The following is an 8,481-nucleotide window of genomic DNA, read 5'->3' on the forward strand; positions in this document are numbered from 1 at the left end:
TAGCACAGTGCTAAATACAAGTACCTAGTAAATACCAATCAATGGTGTTTATTGAGCACTTACTGGGTACAGAGCACTGTACTAAGTGCTTGGCAGAGTATAAGAGAGTTGATAGAACAATTTCTGTCCTCCAGGAGTTTAGATTCTGGTAGGAGTTTAGAGTCTGGTAGGAACTTACATTCTAGTATTAGTCTGGTACCATTCATTCAATCAATCATATTTATTGAGTGCTTACTGTGTGCAAAGCACTGTATTAAAATAAAATAAATAAAATAAATGATGGTATTTGTTAAGCGCTTACTATGTGCAAAGCACTGTTCTAAGCGCTGGGGAGGTTACAAGGTGATCAGTTTGTCCCACGGGGGGCTCACAGTCTTAATCCCCATTTAACAGATGAGGGAACTGAGGCACAGGTGACAATTGGCAGAGCTGGGATTTGAACCCATGACCTCTGACTCCAAAGCCCGTGCTCTTTTCCACTGAGCTATGCTGCTTCTAAGCACATTAAGCACTTGGAAGAGTACAATATAACAATAAACAGACACATTTTCTGCCCACAATGAGCTTAACATCTAGAGGGGGAGACAGATAATAATATGAATTAGGAAATAAATTACAAATAAAAATAAATGTCCTCCCCCAAAACTGTACATAAGAGCCTAACAATGTAAGAAAAATGTAAGGTTTTGGTCTTTTCACAATTCGTTTTTCCAAGTAGAATTTAATCAGTATATGTTTTGATGAGATTTTCAGATAATTGGATTATAAATAGGTACATTTAATTTTTTAAAAAAAATCACACACACATTCTCAACTCTGTGATATTTAAAGCAGCACTGTCAGTCTAGTTTATTCACTTGACTAAATAAACTTCTAAAATGGGATTTCAAACCACCAGTGAGTCTGAAACACTCCATTAAAAATAAAGAACAGAATCATTTCAGTTTATAGGCTCCTGAGAACAAATGTGCAACTGGGTAATTTCTTTGTGGCATAAATGAATACCTGGACATTCCAGAGTTATTTAAAGCTATATAAATCAGTATTTGAATCTTATTAGTACAATTCTTCCCTTTTTTAATTACAGTTGTTTCAATTGGCTATAGAATACTTCAAGTTTAATTTGAATATTAAACAGTTTTATGGCAACATTTTGACTGCTTCTTGTAGCAAGCACCATTTGAAATTATAGTCCTAACTTTCATAAGGCTTTTTAAGGAAGTGATTAATTACCTGAGGTGGCTATTCATAATGTGTATACTGATTACTTCAGCGTTACTGGAGTTCTGATTGCTGACTTCATTTTTAATCAACATTAGGGCTTTCCGTATTATTCTGTCTTCTGTACTTAAAACAGATTTTTTCTTTTTTGAAATAATAATATTGGTTTTTATTAGGCACTTACTATACATGTCAAGCACTGAGATAAGCCTTGTGGTAGGAACAAGATAAGTAGCATGGCCTAGTGGATAGAGCACGGGCCTTTGAGTCAGAAGGTTGTGGGTTCTAATCCCAGCCCTGCCACTTGTCTACTGTGTGACCTTGGGCAAGTCACTTCACTTCTCTAGGACTCAGTTACCTCATCTGTAAAATGGGGATTGAGACTGTGAGCCCCACGTGGGACAGGGACTATGTCCAACCTGATTTGCTTGTATCCACCCCAGCACATAGTACTGTGCCTGGCACATAGTAAGAACTTAACAAATACCACAATTATTATTAGTTTGGACACATACCCCATCCTACATGCGGCTCACAGTCAAAGAGGGAGGGACGGAGGGAGGAATTTTATAGAAGGACCTAGTTCCTAGTCCAGGCTCCACCACTTACCTGCTGTGTGACCTTGGGCAAATCACTAAACTTCTCTGGGCCTCAGTTACCTCATCTGTAAGATTAGGATTGAGACTGAGCCCTGTGCATGTCAGGGACTGTTTCCAACCTGATTTGGTTTTATCTTCTCCAGAGCTTAGTTAATACAGTGCCTGGGACATAGTAAGCGTTTAACAAATATTGGAAAAATAAATTGATTTGACCAAGTTCGCATAGCTGGTAAGTGGTGGAGCCTGGACTTGAACCAGGGACTCCTGACTCCCAGTCCTGTGTATTTACCACTTTGCAATTTGAAACCTATAAAGACAGATATTGAAATTAATTATGGGTATGTACATATGGGGCTGAGGGAGGGGTGACTATCAAGTACTTCAAGGGTATAGATCCAAGTGCAAGGGCAGCACCAATGGGAGAAGGAGTAGGGGAGTAGGCTTAGTTGGGGAAAGTCTCTTGAAAGAGTTGTGATTTTAGTAAATCTTTGAAGGTGGGGAGAATGGTGGTCTGTCGCATATGAAAGCGGAGGGAGTTCCAGGCCAAAGGAAGGATGTGGGCATGGGGTCAGTGGTGAGATAGACAAATCTGAGGTCCAGTGAATAGACTGGTGTTAGAGAAATGAAGTCTGTGGGCTGGGATGCAGTAGGAAATTAGCAAGGTAAGGTAGGAGGGGGAGAGCTGATTGAGTACTTCCAAGGTGAAGGTAAAGACTTTCTTTTTGTTGCAGAGATGGATGGGCAACCATAGGAAGTTTGGAGGATAGGGGAAAACATGGACTGAATGATTTTCGAGAAAAATGATCTGGGCAGCAGAGTGAAATAAGGACTGCAGTGGGGAGAGGCAGAAGTCAAGGAGGTCTGATGCAGTAGTCAAAGTGGGACATGACAAGTGCTTGGATCAGCATGGTAGCAGTTTGATGGAGAGGAAAGGATGGATGTTAGAAATGTTGTAAATGTAGAAGCTGATAGGATTTTATGACATTGAATACGTTGGCTGAACGAGAGAGAGGAGTCAAGGGTAATGCCAAGGTTATGGGATGATTAGGGAGAATAGCGTTGTCTATATGGATAGACAGAAGCTGCTGTCTCTCAGTTCACCGATGACCTCCTTCTTGCCAAATCCTTTACCCCATCATAATCCTCTTTGACCTCTCAGCTGCCTTTGACACTGTAGATCACCCCCTTTTACTTGAGACATTATCTAACCTCTGTTTTTGCCGGCAAAATCCTCTTCTGATTCCCCCCTTTCTCTGACCGCTCCCTCTCAGTCTCTTTCACAGACTCCTCCTATTTGAAGAAATAGATGCCAATTAATGGGGTGATGGAGGCTGCCACCCCTATTGGTTCCAGTGATAGGATGAAGTCATTGTTTTAATCCCCAGGACTTTTTTGATTGGGTTTACAGCCTCACACTACAAATCTCCAATGAGACCCAAGAGATTCTGAAAAGATTCCTAACTGGGTCTCTGACCTTTTTGCCAATCAATCAATCAAATCATATGCATTGATTGCTTACTGTGTGTAGAGCACTGTACTGAGCATTTGGGAGAGTACAATATAACGGTTTTTAGACATGTTTCCTGTCCACAGTGAGCTTACAGTCTAGAGACAGATATAGACGTTAATATAAATAAATGCTGTGGGACTGAGGGAGGGATGAATAAGGGAGCAAATCCAAGTGCAAGTGTGACAGAGAAGGGAGTGGAAAAAAGAGGAAATGAGGGCTTAGCCAAAGAAAGCCTCTTAGAGAATATGTGCTTTTAATAAGGTTTTGAAGGTGGAGAGTGTGATCGCCTGTCAGATATGAAGAGGGAGGGCATTCCAGGCCAGAGGCAGGATGGGGGTGAAAGGTCAGTGGCTAGATATAAAAAAGCCTGCCTGCCATTTCCAAGCCCCACCTGCTCCTCCATGAGAAGGCCTGCCCTCAAGAAGAAACCTTGGCATCTATGCTCTCAGTTGCAGCCCCAACCAAATATTCTAGACATTCAACTTCCTCCTCAAGCCTCCCTCCCTAAACCTTGATGATTCTTCAAACCAGTTAATAACATAGAAACCATCAACCATCTTTCAGGCTCTTACTGGTCTACTACTGGTCTTCTAGACTGTGAGCCCACTGTTAGGTAGGGACTGTCTCTATATGTTGCCAACTTGTACTTCCCAAGCGCTTAGTACAGTGCTCTGCACACAGTAAGTGCTCAATAAATACAACTGAATGAATGAATAATAATCCCCAATGCCACACATACTTCTTATCTTTCTCAACTATCTCTCAGGAGGAGAGCTTTCCCCTGCACTCTAAATCTTTTACCTATGCTTCTTACTCCCATCCCCTGTCATCTCTTAAAAGCACTCTGTTCAACATCCTCCCCTAGGATGGCTCATTCCCTTTTGCCTTCAAAACACTCAAGTCTCCCCTACAGAAAAGAAAGGCTTTCTGAATCCTACAGCTCTCTCCAGCTATTCTACCTCGTCTGACTGCTTCCATTCCTGTCAGAGCTCCTTGAATGAGTTATATGATCATGCTGTTTATGCTTTCTCTCCCTCAAGGTTCATCTTGATTCTCTACAGTCAGATTCCTGTCCCCTTCACTCCACTGAGATTATACTCTCCAAAGTCACCAATGATTCTTTTATAGACAGGTCTAACAAGATTTATTTTGGCTGCTTTCACCAGTTTTTCTATGGTATTTGGTAAGTGCATACTACATGTCCAACAGTGTTATAGGCACTGAGGTAAGCGCAAGTTATTTAGGTTGGCTACAATCCCTGTCCTGCATGTGACTCACAGTCTAAATCACTTCTCCTTGGAATTTTACTGATTTTGGTTTTGCCAACCCTATACTCACATGGTTCTCTTTCCCTTTCCTATTGTCCTTCTCTGTTCAATTTGCTGACTCTTCTTTCACCTGGCATCCCCTAACTGTGGGTAGCCCACAAGGCTCTTTTCTGAGTCACTTACTTTTCTTGCTCTACAGTTTCATTCATTCATTCATTCAATCGTATTTATTGAGCACTTACTGTGTGCAGAGCACTGTACTAAGCACTTGGGAAGTACAAGTTGGCAACATATAGAGATGGTCCCTACCCAACAGTGGGCTCACAGTCTAGAAGGGGGAGACAGAGAACAAAACATATTAACAAAATAAAATAAATAGAATAAATATGTACAAATAAAATAAATAGAGTAATGAATATGTACACACATATATACATATATACAGGTGCTGTGGGGAGGGGAAGGAGGTAAGGCGGGGGCATGGGGAGGGAGAGGAAGGAGAGAGGAAGGAGGGGGCTCAGTCTGGGAAGGCCTCCTGGAGGAGGTGAGCTCTCAGTTTCCCTTAGGGAGCTCATATGTTCACTTGATTTCAGCTAGCACCTCTAGGAAGATGACTCCTTAATCTCTCTGTATTCTTTGATGAACTCCTGCTATCCAATCTCACATTTCCTTTTATCTCCAAGATATCTCCAAATGGTTAACAAACCAGAATCTTGAAGTTGCCATGTCCAAAACTGAACTTCTCATCTTCCCTCCCAAACTTTTCAACCTAACTTTCTTATCAGCTAGAGTCTAAGGTGCTTGAGGTCAGGGATTGTATCTACCAACTGTACTGTAGTCTCCCAAATGCTTAATGCAGTGCTATGCATAAAATAAGAAAAGGGAGATCTAGGCTGGTGGAGTAACAGAAACAAGGGGAAGGAGATGGGATAAGTTGAGAACATGGCCTAACTAAAATGTTGGGAAGAATGAAAAAAGTCAGCTGAAGAGGGATGTTATGTAAGATGGTGTGAGTTGGTGGACAGGCTTGTAGTAATAATAATAGTAATAATAATGGTATGTTAAGTGCTTACTATGTGCCAAGCACTGCACTAAGCACTGGGGTAGGTATAAGCTAATCAAGTCCCACATAAGGCTCACATTCTAAGTAGGAGGGAGAACAGTATTAAATCCCTATTTTGCAGATGAGGGAAGTGACGCACAGAGACATTAAGCGACTAGCCCAAGGTCACACAGCAGACAAGTGGCAGAGCCAGGATTAGAGCCCAGGTCCTCCAACCCCCAGGTCTGTGCTCTTTCCTCTAGGCAACACTGCTTCTCTTTGTAGCCTGTTGTGAAGAGTTTTTGCTGGATGTGGAAGGAAATGGAAAGCCATTAGAAGGTTCTGAGAGGAGGGGAAATGTGAAATGGGAGATTTTTCCCAAAGATGATCCTTGTAGTAGTGTTTAGTTTGGACCAGAAGAGGGAGAGGCTAGAGGCAAGAAGACAAGCAATGAGGCTGATACGGGAATGTAGTCTTGTTATGACAAGATTTTGGACCATGGTGGTATATGTTGCCAACTTGTACTTCCCAAGCGCTTAGTACAGTGCTCTGCACACAGTAAGAGCTCAATAAATATGATTGATTGATTGATTGATTGGTAACAGCCTGGTTAGAGTGAAACAGACAGATGGGGGAAATGTTGTGTATGAAGAGTGGGCAGGATTTAGCAGTAGTTTGAATGTGAGAGTTGAAAGATAATGAGGAGTTGAGGGTGATACTAAGATTGTGAGCATCTGGGACTGGGAGAATGGTCAGATCCAGGGAGAGTGGATAATTGGGTGGGGGAGAGTAGTTCAGTTTTGGAAATGTTAGGTTTGAGGTGCTGGTGAGGGAAAAGGTAGGAAATGCCAGATTATAGGCCTGATGAGAGGTTGGTACCAGAGGTGTGGACGTCTTTTCCAGAGAGATGCTAACTGAAGCCAAGTTAATATATGAGCACCCTGAGAGCATGGGTGTAGACCAATAAGAGTTACAGCACCCAGAACCAAGCCTTGTGGTAAATCTCCAGTTATGAGCTGCAATTGGGAAGAGCAGCCAACAAACAAGACTGTGTAGTTGTCAGAGAGGTAGGAAGAGAACCAGGTTAGTACTATGTCAGCAAAACCAGGGCCTAACAATGTTTCAAAGAGGAGGACGTTGTTCACACTTTCAAAACAATCAAATTGATTGAGTGTTTACTATGTGCAGAGCACTGTACTAATCACTTGGGAGAGTATACTATAAAAGATTTGGTAGACATGCTCCCTCCCTACAATGAGCTTACAGTCTAGAGGGGTGACAGAGAGGTTAAACTAATGGTTTAGAGTCAGATTCACTTATGTCCCCTATTCCATAAGTGCCATTTTAGTTCTTTATGCTGCCTCTATCAGCTATGTGCTGACACCCTCCTCTCTGCTGCTCTACATTGCAGGTCTCTGGGAATTTAGGACAGGAAACTACCTAAGGTTCTCTAAAACAAATTTTGAAAAGCTCGGCATCATAGTTGGCTCCTGCAGTCTTCCAATCCACTTTCTAAATAATGTCATTACCTTTTTGAGATACCCTTATTGGGCATTTAAAAAGACTACTTCTTATTGCTACTTCTGTTATGAGCCTTTATATTCTACCTCAAAAAAATCCATTTTATTTCTGTTATTCTCCAAGAGTCACAAATATTACAAATTCATTCGATCATGTTTACTGAGCACTTGTTGTGTGCAGAGCACTGCACTACGTGCTGGGAGAGTTCAAAATAACAATAAGCAGACACATTCCCTGCCGACAACAAGCTAACTCCTTTGTACCTTTCTGTTCAGACCATACCTTGACTCCTAAATGATTTGAAAGTATTGGTGGCATGAGTTTTCTACTTCAATACTGAATGGGAGATGTAGAGTCAGATATCAATACTATTTATCGAGTGCTTAATAAGTGCTTAGTAGAGCACAATAGAGTTAATAGATGTGATCTGTGCCCTAAGAGTTTATAGTCTAGTTGGGGAGACAGACACTACAGGTAGGGGGAAGAGTCAAGGTTTAAAGATGTGTATTTAAGTGCTATGAAATGGGGTAAGATAGTGGGTGAGGAAGCAAGTGGATAGTTAATAATAATAATAATTATTATTATTATTATATTTGTTAAGCACTTACTATGTGCCAAGCACTGTTCTAAGCGCTGGGGGAGGTACAAAGTAGTCAGGTTGTCCCACATGGGGCTCACAGTCATTAATCTCCATTTTACAGATGAGGTGACAAGCACAGAGAAGGGAAGTAACTTGCCCAAAGTCACACAGCTGATAAGTGGCAGAGCTGGAATTAGAACCCACGACCTCTGACTCCTAAGCCCATGCTCTTTCCACCTAGCCATGCTGCTTCTCAGTTGACAAGGAGTTCTAAAGTGGCATTATGGAGGGAAATTGGGTGGGTAGATGAGAGATCAGGAAAAGTGTCCTGGTGATGTGATTTCAGAAGAGCTTTGAAGATGGGGAGAATAATGGTCTGAACGATGTGGAGAGAGAGTTCCATGCAGGTGGGAGGGCACGAGTAAGAGATTGTCTACTGGATTGCATGTTTCTCCACCAGATTGTAAGCTTCTTGAGTGCGCAGAGACCACATCTACCTCCTCTATTGCATTGTACTCTTCCAAGTGCTTAGTACAGTGCTTTGCAAATTCCATTGAAATGAATATGAGGCATGAGTAGGAGCAAGAGGCTAATAAGTATCAATGTCTCCAAAAAATGCCACTGAGCATGTAGATGCAATTTCAGCAGCAGAGTTTTCCAGATAGTGAGCAATGCACAACATGGCTGAGATTAGGATCTGCCTCTCAGTCTTGTATGACAGGAAGACCTTTTTTTGCCCA

Source organism: Tachyglossus aculeatus, chromosome X1 (assembly GCF_015852505.1).
Source record: "Tachyglossus aculeatus isolate mTacAcu1 chromosome X1, mTacAcu1.pri, whole genome shotgun sequence".
NCBI lineage: Eukaryota > Metazoa > Chordata > Mammalia > Monotremata > Tachyglossidae > Tachyglossus > Tachyglossus aculeatus.